At 35.6% G+C, this 22,066-nt stretch overlaps 1 protein-coding gene across 1 annotated transcript in view; it reads right to left on the bottom strand.

The window, feature by feature from the left end:
• CSRNP3 (cysteine and serine rich nuclear protein 3) overlaps positions 1-22,066 on the bottom strand; it is a 210,885-nt gene that overhangs the window by 84,045 nt on the left and 104,774 nt on the right. The gene's annotated exons all lie outside the window — the stretch shown is intronic.

Genomic DNA, 22,066 nt, shown 5'->3' with positions numbered 1-22,066 from the left:
TGTACCATTTTTTAAAGACACAGCTTATTTTAATATAATTTCTCTATTCCTTTTTGTTGGCAAATTGAGAAAATCTACCTGAGTCCATGAAATCCTGTAATGAAAAAAGTGTCAATATCCCCCAAAGTCTTAAATGATTACTGCCTTACATAAAATTCATCCAGAAGAAACACAGATAAGTATGTAAAAACCTCATACTCAAGTTTTAAAATGCAAGAGCCTAATTAGCTGAACACAACAAAGCATATGAAATTGGTTCTAAATTTTAGGTAGTTTCCATTTCAATACTGCAATTAGATGAAATGTGTTCCCATGATACCTGGTTACCAAAGCTGTTTCCACTGTTTCAGAAACTTCCTAAGGCTATTTACCTGGGAAACAGCTTTTAGTGGGCAGGGGGAAAGGTGGGGGTAGTTTCTCCTAAATGCTTTCTCTAGGATGAATGGGCTTTCCTCTCTCCTTGGGCTGCCCTTTCTCCACCTTCCCCATTTACCTTGACATATGCACAGTCAGCTAAAGAGCATAAACTTTCCTTGCAGTGTAAGGATATTTCGGGGAATAACCTATATATAAATTAGCTTAGATATGTATGTACATGGTCTTCCATTGCTAAATTAGGTTAACTTAGCTAAAAGTATTACTAAGTTGATTCCATGCATTCCAACTTCTATCTCATTTACGTCAGCTAATTTTAAGTCTCATTTGAGTTCATGAAACCGTTATCTCCTTTTTTCTGCCAGGGTGAAGCCATCAGTCCTGTTGATCAAGAGAAAGCAAGACCCTTGAAACTATTCTAGATACTGCCCTCAGACATCTCTGAAGTCACCCCTTCTCTGTGAAGATCACACAGCAAGGCAGCACGCCCAGGTCCCCTCAGCTGAGTCAGCTCTCTCGAAAAGTCTAATTCTGTAGTTTTTAAAGTGGGTTACTTGGATTAGCAGAATCAGCATCACTGGGGAGGGCCACTGGCCCCACTTCAGATCTACTGAATCAGACACTTCCAGGAGGTAGTGCCTGGCACTCTGTGTACTCATATCGGAGGACCACTTGTCTAATTTCTAGTCTGCTCTCCAGCAGCTCCCTTCCTTGGGGGTGTCCACTTCCTAGTCCTAGAGAGTGACAAAACCCAGTACTTAAAACCTAGTCAAAATCTCTTCTTTGGCCATCTTTGTGTGTTTTCTAGTAAAATTAAATATAGTATTGAATGTCTCATAAGGATTTATCATTAATTTCAATATTTTCCATTCATCTGAGTACATGTTGAGTTACTGGTATGTATATGGTTGACTCCTTGGGTGGAGTAGGTGACACAAAAGGGAGGAGAACATGTTCCCTGCCCACAAGGAGCAAACACCCACTATGCGGCTCCATCAAATTGAGAGTACTCCCAAATTCATGTTCTACTGTCTTGTTTTACTAAACCACGTCTTTTACATGACTTACATTAACAATGGAGAGAACAGACGCCATAAGAAGATATTGCACTGTCCACTCTTCTGAGAATAAAATCTCTATCCTGACTCTGATTTTACCACTATTCAAATTAGCATATTATTTTCTCTATCTTAAAGAGTGTGAAATGCATAAAATGTGCATGCATATTGCAGATCTGAGCAGGGCAAGAGAACAAAAGATATTTTAAGTAAAGTTCTTGAAATAAAAGTAGGACAGGATATAAATTTTAAAATGGTTCACTTCAAACAAGATGCAAAGTAATTCATGAGGGAGAGCCTCCAAGACACAAAGTAATATAAGATGGAAACCCATGTTTAAAAAGTACGTTCTTATAATAAGATAGTGCAATGGGAACAGTTACAAACCATATCCGTAAGTTCCCTCTGCTCCCAGCTTCCTTAGGAAAGGCAGATTTCTCAAGAACCGAAGACATTCAATTGCACCACAGACAACAATGTTTCAATATGGTAAAGTGGTACTTGGTACTCTTCCTTGTTTGCTTCCTCAAGAATAAGAGGGGAACTTTTTGGAAGGATGACAAGGAAATTGAAAAGTCTCTTTTTCTTTTTGTTATTATATTTTGGGACTGGCAAGCAATGGAGTTGAAGGTTAGATACAATTTCTGTCTACATCTTTAAGGCTGAAAGAACCTGAGCTAGACCCAGCTCAAAGGAAAGAAGGAACTGACCCTTTAGGTTGGGGTTAGTATATAAGCTAGAAATTAAAAATTCAAATAATTACAGGGGCACCTGGATGGCTCAGTCAGTTAAGTGTCCGGCTCTTGATTTTAGCTCAGGTCACAATCCCTAGGTCATGAGTTCAAGGCCAACTTCAGGCTCTGTGCTGGCATTGCGGAGCCTGCTTGAGATTCTCTCTCTCTGCCTCTCACCCACCTGTCTCTCACAAAATAAAGAAATAAACTTAAAAAAATTCAAATTATTACAGAAGTGCATAACCTTAACATATACATATGATACTGGTTAAGTGCTGATTGCTTGTGCAGCAAACAAGCATAATACTTGTCTAGTTGCACTGCCTTTAAAAAATATTATGTGAGTGTAATAAGAGGTCACGACAAATCATGAGGCCAAATGACCCATCGCTTAAAGGAATGTAACCCTTCATTTAAACCCAACAGTGGAGTGGTAAAAAGATCATGTGGTTTTCTTCTACATCGTCTACACTATCTCACTGGGGAAGAGAAGAATATGAGAATTTAGAGGGAAGGCCCTGTTAATAGAGAAGTTGTATATACCTGGTTTGCTTGTGTCCTGTATTGATTCAGAATTTGAGGAGGACAATATGTGGCTAGTTAGGTACAGATGCTATAGGGAGTACAACGAATGCCTGTCTTACGGCTGCCACAGTTCCTTAAATATCCACTTATCATATTTTTGTTCCTAAAGATGAGGCATAATTAAACTTCATGGATGTGAAGCCAATGAAAAAGTGGTCAACATTTCAAATTGGCTTTATATAGCATCAAAGCCCAAAGAACAGAAGATAAATCTGGACAGGCATTAATCTGTTCTAAATGTGAGAAGCTGAAAATCTAAGCCTCAATAACAGCCATTTTAACACAGCTACTGTTTTCCAATTCATGAAACATATGCTAGTCAAGAGCATCACCATTTCTCATTTGGACTAGGACAAGAGCCTCCTAATTACTCTCTCCCATCCACTACTGTTTGCTTTAGATGTGTTTTCCAGGTTGCAGGCAGAATGATAAATCTAAAATGCAAATCTGATCATGTGAGTCTATAGCTTAAAACTCTTAAGTGGCTTTGGATTGCCTTAGGATGAGTTCAAAATCCTCAAGATGGCTTATAAAGTCCTTAACAATCTACTTTACCTAACCTCTTCATCTTCATTTTGAGCCATTGCCTTGTTGCCAGTATTTTAGCTCTAATAATCTTTCAGTTTCTCCAACCTGCCATTTCTCTCTGGCTTCCAGGCCTTTTGATATATTGTTCCTTCTGATCCCCTTTTTAATTCTTTTCCCATAGCAATTACCATCTTCTAAATCCATGTTATTTATTTATATATTTCGATGTTTATTATCTATCGCTTTCATCCCCTGCTACAAGATACAAGGGCAAGGATCTTTGTTTTCTTTACTGAGTACCAATGGTTTAGAACAGTGTCTTATATATTATAGATGCTCAATAAATATTTGTTGATGAATGCATAGAACCTTTCCATTTCTATACTTTAATCACTTATCAGTGTCTGTTTTCTCTGCTAGACTGAAAGCTCCATGAAGCAGAAATCAAGTTCACCTCATTCACCACTCTCTCTTTCCTCACTAACAAAATATCTGGCATTTTTGATTGGATGAGAATCAAAATGAAAGATGAAATTGACCTCAAAACGTCATACATTTTTTTTTTCTTGCAAGCAGCCCCAAAGCAAATTCTAGCTAACTTAAGCACAAAGACATCTGTTGGAAAAATACTGAACTAGTTCATGCAATCTAAGATAGAGCTGAAATCCAAAATTAAAGGAATGCAGGAGTAAGGACAGCTTCTAAGGTTATGACTGTAGAAATTCCTTATCTTTTTTCTAGAGCACCACTGTTACCAGGTTTAAGTCCAGCAACTTCTCTCTATGTCTCACAGTTCAAGTTTAGTGTTCCAAGGAGTGACTAATGTTTTCGCCCATCTTGGGTGAGGGGTCAGCCCTTTGATCACTCAACTACATGGCCGGAAGCCAAAGAGCCACCCAATTAGGTACTACTCCAGAGAATCTTACTCAGAGGCCTCAATAAGTTCAATTGTACTTCAAAGCCAATATTTTCTTCTTGTCTAACACTGATTTATCCTAATTTTTTCATTCATTAATAGAGTCCATGAATTCACCACTTGGACAGCTTCCCCTTTCTCTGCACCTTCGTGCCTTTTCTATTGCCAAATTAATAACCACTTCATTATAAAACTCCAATAAGCATCTTGTGATCTTGGATCTCTGCTATTCTTCACTAACATATACTATTGCTCTCAACTTTTTATTAGATATAACCATTGTTCAGAAGTGTTGGAGCACATTTAATGAAAAAGTAGTAGAGAGTACAAATGTTTTCAAATCTCTACACACACACACACACACACACACAAATACTGATGAACTACACTAGATGTTCTATGGTTACAAGCGCAATTCTTTTGTTTAATGTATTTCTGGAAAAATATCAGAAGACAGAAGGATGTAGACTGAAGTAAGTGGGAGAGCTTCACTAAGAATGCCAAATCAAGACGCTGGACGAAAATGTACATTTTAATGCATTTGGAAGAATGACTGAAGCTAACTTTGGGTATTTGCTGGAATTATGTTCATATCACTCTCTTCTGACAACGTAAAAATTTCGTAGCTTTCATAGGTAACTTGTTGAGTTCTTACTATCCCACTTCTATTCACCTAATGTTTAACCCTGTTTTCTTTTTTCATTCTGTCCTTATTTCATAATGCTTTGTTATGTGCTGTGAGGAAATTACCACAGAAAATATGCCTTAAGAATATCATCAATCCCAAATTCTGAGGAGCAAGTTATCTGATTTGCAGAACCACTTTGGGGTTGCCAGATTCAGCAAATAAAAATATAGGACACCCAGTTAAATTTGAATTTTAGAAAAAAGATGAAATCACCTTCAAGATATATTTGTATTTATTATTTGTAGTTTATCTGAAATGTAAATTTAATTGAGTATCCACAATTTCTTCTGACAACCCTAAGGGGTGTTCTCAGTTCTGGAGGAGAAAGAATGACTAGAATGTAACAAAAACATCTACATACGAAATGCCACCTACTGGGGCACCTGGATGGCTCTGTAGGTAGAGCATGCAGCTCTTTTTTTTTTCCTTAAAGTTTATTTATTTATTTTGAGAGAGACAGAGAGAGAGAGAGAAAGAGAGAGAGAGAGAGAGAGAGAGAGAGAGAGAGAGAAAGCAGGAGAGGGGCAGAACGAGGGAGACAAAGAATCCCAAACAGGCCACAGAGCCCAATGTGGGGCTCGCTTCCATGAAGCGTGAGATCATGACCTGAGCAGAGGTCAAGAGTTGAAGAGCATGCAACTCTTGATCTCAGGGTCATGAGTTCATGTCCCACATTGGGTGTAAGCCTTAAAAAAAAAAAAAAAAGAAGAAAGAAAGAAATACCACCTACCACCTGGAGCTACATTACCTGAATATTCCTGTCCTTTACCAAACAGATGAAACTGAATAAATAAAACCTGAAAGGTAATTAGGGTGAATCATGAGTTTATCAAATAATTAAAGAAAGGTGAGGGGGTGAGTACTGGTTAATAGATTAAGGGCAGGCCAGACCTATCACTGGTGCGGGAAGAAGTGAATTTAAAAGGAAGTAATTCTGGCATGGCAAGAATCTCCTTCTATGAGAATGAGGAGATCTTTTTAGTGAAATGCTATCTCCTCCCTGGCTTGGTGGAAAAAAAAAAGATGAGCTGTGAGTTCGTGGTTCATCTGACCTGGTAATTCTTTATTCCATGGAGATTGCTGAGACCAGAAGCCTTCCATGGTACTCCCTTAGGAAAAAAGGGATACATCTGGAACCCCTCTGTTCACTTTCTTGTGGGGGCCTGGGTTTGTCCTTTGCATTGCTGCCTTGCTAGTTTTGTAGTTAAGCAAAGTGAGAGTCCTCTTTAACTGTAAGGGTCATTAACAAAGACACTTTCACCTTGGTGACGTGACATACATCACATTCCCCTGCATTACATGCCATGGAGGACATCTCTCCATGACTTCTTAAAGAACAAAATAATTTATTTTATGACCTCATCAAATTCTTCCAACAAGCACAAAAAGCTAAGAAACTATGATAAAATTCTACTCCAAGGACTTTGATAAGACGAGGCTGCTTGCTTCCATCAGCAGTGGGCCTCAGGCCCAGGAAACACCAGTGTCAGGATTAAGTTGCATGGAAAGAAAAGCTTACTTTTCTTTACTTTCACTCAGAATGGAAAGCAATTTTCATGCTTCTTCTGGTAGCTTCACCAAATTCAAATGATGAGCTGAGCAGCACTGCAAACAGGTTGACGAAAATACTGGTGTGTGGCTCATCTGTGATAGCAGGTGGGAAAAGCCTAGCTGGCAAAAGCAAGATTATTCACAATGTCACACTTTATCAGCCAGATTGTTACTGGGCCAGATAGAGGATGAAGAGGACAGTTGCTCAATTGATGGCGTATAGGTCTTATTCCAATATTTAAGAAAGCAAAGCTTAGCTAAAAAAAAAAAATCATACTGTGTTATTTTGAATCCTTGGGTGCAATATCTTTAATTATCCAGATGTGTTCCTAACTATTGGGATACAATTTTAATCAACTTAGTTTGTATTAAATCCTTTTCATCCCCAATTGTTTTTTTAAACCATGATTTTGAGTAATTTGTTATGTTTGGCCCTAACACTGACATTACTACTGCCCTGACATTATTCTGTTAATCAAGCACAGACTATACACTAAAGTCTCTGCTAAATGAGATAATCATTATTTGAAGAAGTTGGCATCAGATGCTATGCCTTTAAACACTCATCGCTCCACACGTTCTCAGAATGCTTATGCATTTCTCTTATTAAAAAAGAAAAGAGGGGATATCTTTTTCCACAATACTAGGGCCATTTCTGCTTTAACCCATTTGGCAAGAAACTGACATATCCGCCTCCAAGAGGATAGGGATTTGGCAAGGATTTCGCAAGGTAAAATCCTGCAAGGTGTTTCCACGGGGCACCACCAATGTGAAAAATGCTGCTGGTGGCTTGCCAATGTGACAAGCGCAAGTTGGCCAAATACACCTCTTGCCCAGGTGCCTGTTTAAGCCAAGAACCCTGGGGGCACTCCTGTCTAATGAATATTTTTGTTGGAGAAATGATTGCAGGGTTCCCCAATTATGTATGAGTTCCTTGTGCCAGAGTTGCCTGTGACCTTGAGTTAAAGGTCTGAGTTACTTTATGTGCTTTGGATCTCAAAATTTTTGCAGCTTGCTGATCTGCAGCTTGAGAATCTTATGAAAGAAATGAATGCTTTCCACAGAAAAAAGGGCAAATAAGTACAAATGCATGCCATCTATCCATGGACTCCCTGGTCAAGAGCCTCCACTCTGGTGATTTATCCCACTTCCTCAGCTTGGGTGGATATTCAGAACCTGGAGAAATGATTTCTTATGGACACATTAGTTCAAAGTATCAAAGAAGCTTAAGAATCTGTTGTCTCTTGTTCCTTTTACCACCAGGGTCATCCACTTCCTAGAGCAGGGGTCTTTCCAACTTCTTTGGTGTCTTCTACTCTCAGGGAGACATTCCATAACAATTTTAGGGGTTCCTTCACTGTTTTCTTGGCTACCACCTACTACTCTAAAACGACTACCCCAAACTGACCTCCTCTATAACTCTGTATCTTGGTGGATGATTCTGGGTTGCAGTACACTCTCCCCAAAACAGTGTCTGTCTTTCCTAAAAGGTAGTTGGAGTGCCTTGACCCATTTATAATACTGGTCAGCTTTTAGTGAGCACCGACCATGGGCTAGGCTCTTTGTACCTATACTCTGTAATCTTTTTCCCAATCCTCCAAGGTTATTTTAACAAAAGAAAGCAAGCTTTCAGAAATCTAGATCATTTTCCCAAAAGACCTCACCCAAACTTTCCCTTAAAAATATTCCCTGACCAGCACCCCACTGGGTTAAGTGATCTCTCTGTATTTCACAGCTCCCAGTGCTTATCACTCTTTATCATAATTGCTGGCTTGCCTGCCATTTTCTCACACTTGACTGTAAGGTTCCTCATGGATTGAAGACGTACTCCAGTGTTTGCTCAGTAAATGAATGGCCATCAATTTGGAGTCTAATCCTGGATGAGCTACTAACGAGTGGCCTAATTTTAAGTAAGAGGATTACCTCCTTGGGTCTCAATTTCCACTTCTGTCAAAATAAGGGGCAGACATAACTAGTGAGAATGGCTCTAATGCAATGCATTCCCCACTACCTGGTCATAAAAGCCATAAAAGCTTGGTCATATGACTCTATCTGGCAGGGGGGCCCCAAGAAGTTTTCCATGTTACCTGCCATTGAGATTAGTTACCATCCATATAAGAAAGACAGAACTTGGTTTTTAACCCCTCTTAACCCTAAGCATTGTTCATTAGTTGGTATTTGGCAACATGGCATACTAGAATACATGTGAACTAGAAGCCAAAAGTCCTTTCCTCCAGGATGTTCTTTTAGTTAGCAAGAGCAGACAAAACTAACCAAGAACATGATAAGGCTTTTAAAACTGTTGAAAACTGATCAAGTGCCCATTGTAAGCCTATTTTTCTTACTCTAACAAAAGTGCCAATAAAAAATTTATTTTATGTGCTTGCTATTAAGGCTAAAGAACAGTACTTAGCCTAATTCCTTTGGCGAATAGCAATACTTACGCATTCAGGGAAAAAAAAGACCTCACATACTTAGAAGAATTTAGAATTATTACTGCAACACTGAGAGATAACATTTTTTTTTCCTCCTTAGCACTTAAGAAGTTTCTCTTCAGTCTTTTAGAAAGCTTCTGATTAAATAATAAAGTAGACTAGCGAGTGTAGATCAAAGGGTATTTAAGGGATATGATATCCTTTTCTTCCAGAAGAATCATAAGAATAGTCCAAAGGGAAAGGAACTTTGAAAACATTTTCCCCATAAAGTACTCTAAAGTGGACATCAGAGTAAAATATGGCCAAGCTTTGAGACCATACCCATCTAAGCACTGGGATCCTGCCAAAGACACTGTGCAAAAAATAGAGGAGATTTTTAAAATTAGAATAAGTGGAAAAAAGTACTTTGGACATGCTTTAAAATGAATCACCACCTTAAGGCAAGATATAGATTTTACTACCTGAGGTAGAGAACGAGTTATTCAGCCTCCAGCGCACACTGCATTATAGAGCAATTAGTAAAAATAATATAGACTGTAAGATTAAATACCTGGGTTTTCAAGTCTCAGTGAAGGTTCTACTGGCACAGATGAAAACTGGTTCAAAATGGAAATAAGTCACATCAAATTCATACAATCTTCTAAAATTTGGAAACTCACTATTTAGAGAAGTTTCACCATTCAAACAAGTTTGACAAAAGCAGAGTCATGATACTCCTTCCCATCAATTATCCAACATTTGTTATCAATGTATATTTATCAAAAAGCACTTCTGGGTGTGCTATTAAAATAACTTTTTTTAATTAAATTTTTTTAAATTTAAATTTTATTTTTTAAAGAGAGAATGCACATGTCCAAGAGAGAAAGAGAGGGAGGAGGAGATGGAGAGACAGAGGGAATCCCAACGAGACTCCACATTCAGTGCGGAGCCTGACTTGGGACTCGATATCACGACCCTGTGATCATGACCTGAGCCGAAATCAAAAGTTGGACACTCAACCAACTGAGCCACCAGGTTGCCCCAACTATTAAAATAATTTTAAGTAAAAAGTGTCGATATATTTTTTAAGTTTCTTTTGAAAAATTCTTGTGACTATATCAGTTGACACAGTATTTCTTTTTTTTAAGATTTATTTTTGTGAGAAAGAGAGGAGAAAAAGTGCGCGTGCGTGCACGTGATTGGGGAGGGGCTGAGAGACAGTGAGACAGAAAATCCCAAGCAAGCTCCACATTGTCAGCACAGAGCCCAATGTGGAGCTTGATCTCACAAACCAGGAGATCATGACCTGAGCCAAAATCAAGAGTCAGAATATAGTATTTCTAAACATCATTATGATACAGAGGAACTTTAAAACAGCAAATCTGTGACACAGCGATTGTTTCATGATTCAGAGAAATAGCATCTTTACCACATGAGTTGGAATCAGACTATGCTGCAAAACAGCATTGGATCTGCAAACATTTCTTGGGCATCTACTGTGTGCCAGGCTCCCTCTATAATTGAAAAGTTCATAGTCTATGGATGAGACAGGAACTCTGGATGGAGCAGAGATGAATAACTAATACCTTGGTCATATAAAGTCAACATGGGAATGGGAAAAAGTAGAGCAAAGGCACATTGATGAAAATTTTTAAAGCAATAAAGGATATAAAATGAGAGCTTATAAAAGTACATACTGTCACAACATATGTGAGGATCTTTGTGGAGACTGTGCTTCCAGTTTGAAAAATTCAAGGTATCTATGAAGCCACATATAGTTTGAACTTTGATGGCTATGGTGACTGCCTTCTCTACTTGCCACATCTCAATAGAAGAAGGTACGAAGGAGGTATGACTTTCAATAAATTCCTCATGGGTTTCTATTTTTGGAAAACACGTCTTTCCCTCATCTGCTGAAATCTAAGATGTTTCATCAAGAGTCTCTGTAACTACAGGTTTGAGCTGAACTTGTCTTATCGGCACCAGGGAATCAATTCCTATGGGTTGAAAAATCATAATATTAGCTAACATTTATAATGTTATTATGTGCTGGGCATGCATTGTGCAATTTCATTCCCATAAAAACCACAGAGATGATCATCCCACGTTGCAGATGAAGATGAGGCTTACAGATTTCAAGTGTCATATCCAAGGCCACATGGATTGTAATTGACAGACCATGTCCTGGAAGTGACACAGGGTTGGAATTTAAACCTTACTTCCCAACCACTATCCTGTTCAGCTTCTTCGCTTTCCACGACATACTTTGAACTCACATACCCAAGAAACTATATAATAAAGGCATTTACCTATCAAGAAAACAACAGAATATTTTCCTGGCTGTTTAGTTGTTCCTAAATTGCCCTAAATTTATAAGGCATTATTATATTAAACAAAATTACCCAGGTTTGTTGAAGTACTTCTCAGGTTCTTTGAAATACTAATGGTATTCTTCAAAAGAAGACCAGAATATGAAGCTTTCCCCCAATACTTTGTACTAGTTCTTATTCTTACAGGGTATCTTTTGACACTAAGTTTATGGAACCAACATTCCTTCACATCATCAAAGCTCTTCAGAGTGTATGAGAACACCTATTGATCTAATGGAAATAAGTAACTCCAAAGTGCCTGAGAATAGTTAACATTCAAAAAAACTTGTTTCACATGGACTGAAAGATATACTATATAAAAATACAAAGCTTCTTGTCATCAACAGCTGTGGCCACTTTAGAATGAATGAATGTCTTGCGTGCCAACATTGTCGGTCAAGAAACCAGTTTCTAGCATAGTGCTATTTGTAGTTATTTTGCTTTCTCTGAGAGACTGCAGATAATAAGATGTAAATACTAATACCTCGTGAATCCACTTGAACTTCCATTTAGCTATAGCTTTACTCAGCATGACTACAGATAAAGATAGCAGCAACTATTGGAGCTTAATGAACATTTTTAAAAATAAGTACCAAGGTCTCACTTCTACTTGTTCATTTTGAAATCATTGTTTATTTTCAGGGATATCATTTAATTGTAAGATTTCTCTTCAAGTCTTAGCCATAGTTGTTCTTTGTTACAGTCAGAACCTGATGAGTTGTCTTGAATAGAACTGTTTTTCCTTCTCCTGTAAAAGGATGTCACAGCACAAGAGCACTGCAGTGTTTTTTTTTTATAATAAACTTGTAAACTAAGAACCCTGGCCTGGGAGCATGGTACTAGCTTCCTTGTTATCTTAACATATACATTGTATTAGTGAATTTTCAAAGACATGAAGATTGATGGCTCAGTTGTGTTAACTTTTTTCGTATGTTACTGGGGAAAATGTAAAGTATGTGTGTCACGCACGCACACACAACTAAACGCATTTCTGCACCAATACGTGGATTCATAAGCTTGCATGGAGATAAAAGATTGTTCAAGTAGCAACTCTTCCTAGCTAGCATGGTGGTGGGAGGTGGTGAATCTCAGAGCCCCAGGATCTGAGAATGAAATAGACCATAACCTCCAAAATTGGCAAGAATAGGCATAGGACAACAATTTTTAGTCAAATGCCACACAAAAAAATTGGTCTGTGTGTTTCCTTTGGTATATCTGTTGGAGATTCCTCATTTCCCTATTAGGCAAAGTATTTCAAATTCTTGCTAATGGTATAACATGCCAGATTCTCATGGTAGCAACAAGAACTGGAGTTCAAACATGATTTTCAATATCCTGAAGATAAGAAAAATTAAGATAAATGTTATTTATTTTTTATGTTCCTATACTTACTATACTGTGTATGCACAGGTATCAGAAGTTCAATACATAGGAAAAGTACGGAGTGATGTTAATCTCCCTCTCTTTGCCCACCAAAGTCCAAAAGATTTAGGATTTAATGTAAAACCAAGTTCATAAACTTGATTTTTAAATTGTTCTCAGATAAAGAGCAATTACTAACTATATTAAAAAATAATAAGTAGTAACATGGGAAAAGAGTAAAATTATAAAAAGCATATAAAATTTATAAAAAGGATATACAATTGTATACCAAAAGCATATGATGGCAATGCCATTTGGTGTTGGGGGATAGTTGGGGAGCAGTTTTAAAGTCCAATATAATGAGGGAATAATGATTCTTTTACCATGAAGAAAATCTAAACTGGTTTCCACTTTGTTCAACAAAGCAGAATGATATGTACTATATTTTGCTTCCATGAAAGCAATGACTATTTTTAAGATAACTGGCTATTAAAGTTATAAACTTCACTTATTTGGAAAATTGGTTTATTTAGGACAGATTATTTCTCAACTGTTCTAGACAAAGTATTACTATAGCATTGCTATGTTTCTAGTAATATAGAATAAAAATAAGTCTTTAAAATCACTTCACAACCTTATTATACTTTTCAGTAAAATTAATACAATTCTATTTAAATTCCAGAATAGGTCACTAAAAGTGCAATCATTTTGATTGTTTCCTAAGAAATGCCAGGTTAAAATATAGAAAGAAATGTGATTGTTTTGAATACGCATTTATTTTGAGCATTCTCCTTCTATATGTTATAAGTCATTTTGTTCTTGTTTCTATTTTACAGGCACCGGAAGTTCAGGAGAAGGACATATACGGTGATAATACAACTTAAAACCTAGACATGTGATTTTGAGATCACAACAGTTATTTGTAGATTTTAGACTATGTTCCATACTGCTAGACTGAGTAAAGCATATTTGCCCTAAAATCTTTTCCAAGCTTACAATATGGTCTCTAGTTTTGAGTGATGACAAAGACAGACTGGTAATCAGAATGCAGGAAATTAATTTTTGAAAAATCATTAAAGATTCCTTTGAAACTTGATATAACACCGCTTCTTCAAGTACACCAACTGCATATCCTCCAATGATTGGGTTTTACATCGCTCTATTTACTCTTTCACTTTACAAATTCAATTTGAGCTGTATTTACATGAATACATTTTTTCCATATATATTTAAATATCCAGTCCATGAACTTACTGTGTACATGCTGCTGAGATTTGTATGGAAGTAGTGTGGTTCCAGCTAATGCAAAAAAGACTTCAAAGTTTTGACTGAATTTGCATAGAGACATAAATTATCCAGGATATTCAAAGCCATAAATTTGCTGCAGGACATATATAGCTCTCTGGTGGCTTACGGAAGCACAATTCTCTTTATTTCACATTTATCTATTACCAGGTTTTCTCCAACCTTCATAGGGTCTCCTTTTTGGCCCACAGCATTTTTATTTCTATATTCAGAATGTGCTAACTGGCAATGGTTGCATTGAAAAGTTACCTGTATTGGACTGCCTAAATGAATCTTCAGCTGGGTTCTTTCCTCCTCACTGTGCGCTGTCTAAACACACATAGGTTAGTAGATAACAAATTATGGACATGATCTGAGTGAGGTAAAAGGAAAATAAAAAATTTTTGTTTCAAAATTGTTGGATTAAATATGATTGACCACAAGAAAAATTTTATTTGGCTGTATAACTAGGTAATATATATCATAGATGTGATATGTGACATATGTAAAATGTATCTATACATATCTACTTCATAATATGTAATTTTATATATATATATGTGTGTGTGTGTGTGTATGCGCGCGCGCGTGCGCGTGTGTGTGTGTAAAACAAAAGTCTACAAATGTGCTGTTTGTACCAGAGGACAGCATATTCCATTTGACATAAGAAGGTGATTATTTAAAAGATATCCCCTTTAGCTGCAGTCATTACTGAAAGTTTCAAAAGAGAAGGAGTTTAGAAGAAAATGGCAGTTTTTGCATTTTTAAAAAACTCACACAAGACATGAATTCCATCTCCTAAATTAATGTCAGTATCCAGGATAAATGTCATAATGTCCCCCACAAAGTGATAAAGGGTGGGAATCTGGCCTTAAATGACTAACACAAGGTGACTTCATAAATATTTGAAGTGTCCTCTACTGTTTTAAATGGCTATCCTCCTGTTCTGGTCCACCCTCTACCCACCCCACTCTCTGTTTTAAAATAAAAGATATTGTTGCCAAACTACTAAGCCTTAATCATTATAATAAAATGAACGCCCTCTTTTCAGTGCAAAGAAAGTAATTAAGTTTATCTAAATATGTATTAGCTCTTTGTATGTAAGCTTCATAGAATTCATTTTAAAATCTTATGCAAATAAAAAAGCATAAAGCAGTAATTTCATGACTAAACATTATTTTGTCTCTTCATCTTTCCAACATAAATTTTCATACACATACAACCTGTAATATAGACAGATGCACACTTGATGCAAATTAGAATAACATTTTTCCCTATCAACATTTTAACTGCCGAATTGATACATTTAAAATTTTTAATGATGTGGATAAACATAGTCTGATCATGCTGCTTTAATTAAGTTTATTTAAAAATAGATTTTGGGAATAAAAAAGCAATATGAGCAATATAAGTGAGTACACATTTGTTTGGTACAGGTCAGAGTTTACTATGATGTAATCACACATTCTACAAGAGTGTGATATTTAGTGCATGGAAAAAGGAGACTTTTTCCTGCCTATGACATTTATAAGAATCACTTTACAACCCAGACTTAACTGAAAGACAAAGTCATAGGAAGTTGAACATGCTGAGTTCAAAATAGCGTTGTCTAAAAAGTCCCAAAGAAAATGAGTAATAACTAGAAAAATGAAAGAAGCATTTCCAAACTATAACCCCTAAATAAGAAATTCTTTCTTTGATACAGTGCTTAGCAATAAAATATAGAATGAAGATGATTAACACTGAAACCCTCTGTATAATGAGATGAAATACAACTTATTAAAACTGTCCTTATGACGTTTTGTGGGATATGAACAAAGAATTCCATCATTTAATTACAGATACCTCACAAGAATCTTAGGCTATGAACCCAGTTCTAATTTAAAATACAATTTTTTGAAAAACGTGAAAATGCTGCAAAAGTTTTAAGTCCTGATATTTATTTACCTAAATGTTTCAGCCCAGATATCTCTCTGCTATCAAAAACTTTCCAAAACAAAACAATTATTTAGAATCCCCAATTCAATTTTTTCCTTATGTGAAATTATTCCATTGGAACAAAACACCCATGTTTCAAATTGAAAAAAAAAAAAAAAAAAAACCACTAGAAGATTTAATAAACTAGTTAAGAGAAGCTGAAAACCAAGAACACCCTGCCAATTTCCACAATGACTAAAATAGCCAGTCCTCCTCAGTGTCTTTTATAGAAATAAAATTAGGCGCATCACGAAATCTGTCACCGTACCTGCGTGCACTTTAAAGGACTACGGCACACACGCTGTAACATCTTCACTCTGAGAAATAAAGCACACTTCATTTAACTGCTGCAAAACACTGCTGCAGAGAAGCCCAGTGCATTTTTTTTTTTTTCGGCCAACTGATCCAGCTTTCCACCAGCCCCGTGACCTTTGAACTCCCTTCTGCACCCCCCGCCCCCTCGCTTCTGCAGTCAAAGCCTCAGAGCTGGTCTCATTTGCATAAGGCTCAGGCAGCCCTCCAGCAACTGGAACGGAATGCTGGGTAAGGAAGTGTGGAACTGCAGCTCCGCCAGAATACCTGAATCACCGGAGGGATGGAACAGGCGATGGGGAGTGGGCACGGACTTCTCTGGGCTGCCAGCATCACCGACCCCGTGTCTATTAATGGATAAGTGTTTTTAACTCTTTGTTTTAGAGTCCTGCTTTCTCCCCCACCCCACCAAAGGGAGCTGTCAGCAGCAACTATGGTAACCAAGGAAACCCAAATAGTCAAATACTTCATTTAAATACATGTGGAAAACCAATTTAAAAATTTCATTAACTTCTCTTGTTTTTGAAACATAGCTATTTTTTCCCCCATCGGCATACATATCGCATGCATAATCAGGGACATAGGGTATTTTGTGTTGTTGTGGTGGTGGTTTAAACAGCATTTTACAAGCATAAATATATTTTAGTTACTATACAGATATATGAAGTCACTGTAGTAATTCTATAAAATGTTAACATGAGCCCTAGTGTCTTAAAGACGATCATCCTAAGTGGTGTCCAAGAAATTAATTGTTAAGAATTTAGGTCCCAAGATGCTTTTAAAACAATACAGCAGTAAAAATGTAGAGCAAAGTTAAACTATGTGTTTAAATTCAAGGATTCATGTAGCAGTAATGCTTGTCTGTCTTTGGCAAAGATGTTCAGTGTTGTGCTATTATTTGCTAGAGTTATTTCTTCCCTTGTCTGCCTACACACAGCAATCTCTCTCTTTAAAACATAAACTTCTCTATTGCTCATAAGCCTAAGAAGTGGTTATTTTCTAGATACAGAAGGTCATGTGTGTACATATTTTTATAAATATACATGAGGGTACATGTTCTTTCCTAAATGGTGAATAAATGGAAATATGCATCATCACAAAATTAATCCATTCTTCTTTTGAAAATTAAGCTAATTTGTTTTTGTCCATTAGGGAGTGAATAATATCTAGAAAATAAAAGGTTTTATGAAGTATTTTCCATCTACCAAAAGAAATATAAAATGAAAAATAAAAGGCACACAACAGATTAATATAAATATATATTACTATAGTTAAATATAAAATGCATTGTTCTAGTAGTAGCATTCTTAACACTTCAAAATTTCCTTATTTAGAAAATTTTCATTTAAATAATTAAATATGCCAAACCTTCCTCTTTCAGTGTACAGAAAGACATCCATAAAATCTGAATGATATATCATTAATTTATAAGACATGTAAACTGTTGCAGTGCAGGATTTTTTTTAACACTGGACAAATAAATTTGAAGCTTTTTATTTGAGCTATTTATTAGTAGTACTCTGGTTTATATTATTTCTGCATATATAGAAGATTAGAAATTATTGGATGCATTTTTTCTTACCCATAAATTTTTAAATAGGATAAATAACTTTTCAGTTTACTATAATCATAGGAACATTTCTCTATCACATCTGACTACAGCAACGATTTAATCACATTGGGTCAATTCAAGTGCATCCTTCATATTACACACTGCAAATATCTTGCAAAGTTTTTGTTTAAGGGAAAACACGCATTAGCCCATCCTAATTTAAATCCAATCAAACACAAGGAAGTGTTGGGAGTAATTTATAAAATCACTGACCTGTTCAAATAGCTGTATGTAGTCTTAGTCCTTGCACTCTTTATTCATTAGAATCCAAAATAAATTGATTATCATTTTATAATATGTGTCAGCATCACCGAAGGCACTGTTCTTCCTGGTTCAGTGGAATCTTCTTAAATTTGCCAGCCCTGTGTTTTATTGCTGGTACCGTATGCTTTATTGTTCAGCGACAAGAGCTTCACTCTGCACAAAGACTCATTACCTACTGCTTGCTGCACGGCATCAGCCTCACTGAGGCTGCCTATATGTGATCACATGGGAGTTTTGTCTGAGAAAGCCAGGCATGCCACTGACTTCACTGTGTCTATGGATATTTTTATCAGCTGAGGTCTGCTAGGAGGAAGGAATAACAGATTATGAAGCTGCTCTAAGTCATTAATGCAGCCCGACTTATGGAAATCCTTTCACAAGATTTTTTTTTATTATTATTATGGAAAACGTTTGAGCAGGCATTCAAAAGAAGTTAACTAGATTTTATTTTAATAAGAGGCTGAATAATAATTTAAGGAAAAGGAACTAGAAAAAAGCAGTTTTCTACCTTCTGCTTTCTGAAAGTACTTTTGTACAAATGTTATTAAAGAGCCTTGCTCAACTGAATGATTTGACAGTCTGTTTTAACCTTTCAGTTGCTGGTGTTTCTTTTCTTGGAGGTGGTTATTTTCAAAAAGGATGAGTGGCTGTTTCCCCCAAAATGTCCTCAACGAAAATCTCAATCACTAATAGATACTATATATGAATAAAAATAGAGTATTCTAATTACTTTTGATAAAGTAGATAAGAGGGTGAGTCTGTTACTGATGTATATAAATGAAGTAGGTGATTAATTTATCTTCTCAAAAGATGACACATTCTTAGAACAGCTGACTTAAAAGAACAATGAAGATTTCAATTTAAAGATCTAAAGGACATGTGGTTCATATTAATTCTTAAAATCGCAGTAACTTATTTTAGACAGCTAACCTCAATAAAGCATATGGTTTACCTTATCTGATTTCAGTGTTAACAAGTAGTTTCAGAGCTAACTACTCAATATTTACAGGAATTTTCTGCTGCATAGATATTCGATTAATATATATTAACATAAATATGTGTATGTATATAGACACACATGTACATACACATATATAGAACACGTTTCTAAAAATGTTTTTTAAATAATGAAATAATTACCTAAAATTATTTCTTAACATTTGAAAATGGATTGTGGATTTCCAAATGAAAGAGCTATTTAATTATTGGAACTTGATGAAAAAAATTGATTTCTTATCTCTTTAATAATCTGTCTAAATTGAATTGATAATTGAAAGCTTGTCACTTGTTAATCTCAGTTGAAATTTTATGACAAATACATGCAAAGTGCAACAAAGAGCACAGAAGGAAAAGTCAGAAGCACCATAAATGAAGACCAGAAAATAAATTTTCTGTATAGTTAGACATACGGTACATTTTAAAAGTGTTTGTAAATAAAACAGTAATCTTAAAAATTACAAACGTATGTATCTGCTCAAGCCTTCCACCAATAAGAAATTGTTTTCTGGAAACAATTATAACTTAAAATTTTTTGTGTCAACTGAATTCTTTAAAACTAATTTTAAGCCAGAATAGTAAGTATAGCTAAATAGTCCAGTCCTTAAATACAATGACCTAACATCATTCTTTACAATATTTTTTTGTTGGGTTAGCACTGATTTAGAATGTTTTAGGTCTTAAATAAATGCCTTTTGGTGGGCTTTTCTTAACACTGAAAAATATTCAGATATGTTTTAAATGCCACCATTTTAATGCATTTGTACCAAAATGCTCATGTTCATTTTTTCCTCTGCACACAAGATCTATGCTAAAGCTACAAAACCTTGGGGCATTAAAAGAAAAAGGGAAACAGAGTGTTCTTGTATTACAGTGTACCTCTAGGTATTTAAATTATATATTCATTGTAGCTAATATCTTTGATGATGTCATCATGTTAATGTACAAGGAAATAAACAAAAGGCAGCCATTTTTCTTTTACTGCATCACTTCAAAAACAGTGAAATAAAATGGTTGCCAAATGGAAGGAAAGAATCAGCAGAAAACTAAATTACTTCCAAATCTTGGGAGAGGGAGGGCAAGGGATGTGAAATTGGAAATAAAAACTACATGTATGTGAAGTTTGTCTGAGTGTATGTAAAGAAATAATTTACAATAAGCTAAATAAATAAATAAATAAATAAATAAATAAATAAATACAAGGAATATAGAAATAGCTAGTAATTAAAACAAATACCAGTAAAATAATGAGTCTCCCATGGAAAGACTATAAACTTAATACATTAAATGTAAAAGCCTATTAAATCTATTAATATTAAAAATGATCTTTAAAGGTAGACAACAGAGCTAGAAAGATCTAGAAAAGGACAGAATGATCATGAAATAGTAATTATCTTTCCAAGTCTGCTACTGCCTTAAATGACGTTGGTCATTTGGTGAAATATTCTAACATCTTATGCTTTAGTTTTTAAGTGTGCAAAAGAGGAACAGAAGAGTCTTTGGAAAGCATGTCATGGAGATATATAGCAATATTTTTATAGTTCAGTTCTCTAAATTGGTTTTAACCAAGCAGTGTCAACTAGTATTAGTAAAATGAAAAAAAGATGATGTAAAATCTTAATGACTGTTAAAAAGCAGGGACAAACAGGACTGTTGGAAGCACGAGGTGATTTTTTTTCTAATACATGCAGAAAAAAATAGAAATAAATTTAGTAGCTGATATGAAACAATACTTATAAAATTGTCTCAGGATGAAAACAAATTACAAAATATACCCATCTTTCCAATCAAAATTCTGGAACTCTCTTGTCTGTAACATAACAAGAGAATTGCAGCGGAGCATTTGAATTCTCACATTACACAATGAACAATGGTGCCTCTGCTTATAGAACAGTTTCACCAGCCAAGAATTCTTAAAATTTGAAATTAGCAGAGAAACACAAGATCACGACTTAAAGAAGAAAATTCCATCCAAGATTAAAAAGATGTTTTAACTTGCTTTGTTATGCTAAAAACCGAATTAAAAAAGATGTTTTGATTCTTACTACTGACTCTTAAAAGCTTGGTTTTTCTATAATGAGAAAGAAGCATCATAGAATTATTTTGTTTGCCCTCCCCGCTTTTCTACAAAATAACCAAAGCTTATCAAAGTAAGTCAAAATATGTGCTATCCAGCTCATGCTAAATGGATGATCGTTTGAACATTCTACTGCACAGAGGAAGATAGAGGAGAGTTACTTATACCATCACCTGTTTCTCCTGGAACTGTATTAATTGGCATATATACCAGCACCTTCTATTGGATTTATCCTTGATCAGGCTGGATTTTCTTGCTACATTTCATCCTCTTTTACAACACATTCAGAGAAGTCAGAGAAGTCAATAAGTTATCCATGTCAGCCTCAAAATCCAGGACTAATTCAATTCAATTCAACAAACATTTATTGAGAGGTTACCATGTACCAAGCTTTGAAACAGTTGTTAAGGATATAAAAAATGAAATATACACTGTTCCCCAGAAGATTGTAGTCTCTCTAGCTAATAAATAAATAAGTAAATAAATAAAAAAATAAAATAAATTACTGACCAAGTTATGGGAGGGTAGTAGAGACATGTTTTTTAAGGTTTGAATATTTTATTCACTTAGCATGCATTTTATGTACAATCAGTACAATTTCTGTATTTTCAGTATTGTTTCCTAAAATCAAAAAATCATTACTGTAATTAAAAGCCATTTATCAAATACACGCACACACACACACACACACACACACACACAGGCTACAAAGTCTATGCTATAATTCTCATCAAGAGGTTGAATCTAATTTCCCTCATCTTTATTTTAAGCTAGTCTTAATCATTTGCTTAAACAATAGAGGCTACAAAATTGGTGTTTTGGAATGTCCAAGGTTAGGTGCCTAAGAATTGTTGTCATTTATACTTGAGCCTCTTGGAACACTCTCTCTAGGAGCCTTGACTGCCACATAAGAGGATTGACTACCATAAGACCACCATGGTGAAGCCACATATAGGTCAACAAT

Source organism: Lynx canadensis, chromosome C1 (assembly GCF_007474595.2).
Source record: "Lynx canadensis isolate LIC74 chromosome C1, mLynCan4.pri.v2, whole genome shotgun sequence".
Taxonomy (NCBI): domain Eukaryota; kingdom Metazoa; phylum Chordata; class Mammalia; order Carnivora; family Felidae; genus Lynx; species Lynx canadensis.
Note: the sequence above shows the minus strand (reverse complement) of the source record. Positions and strands in the feature narration are given on the sequence as shown.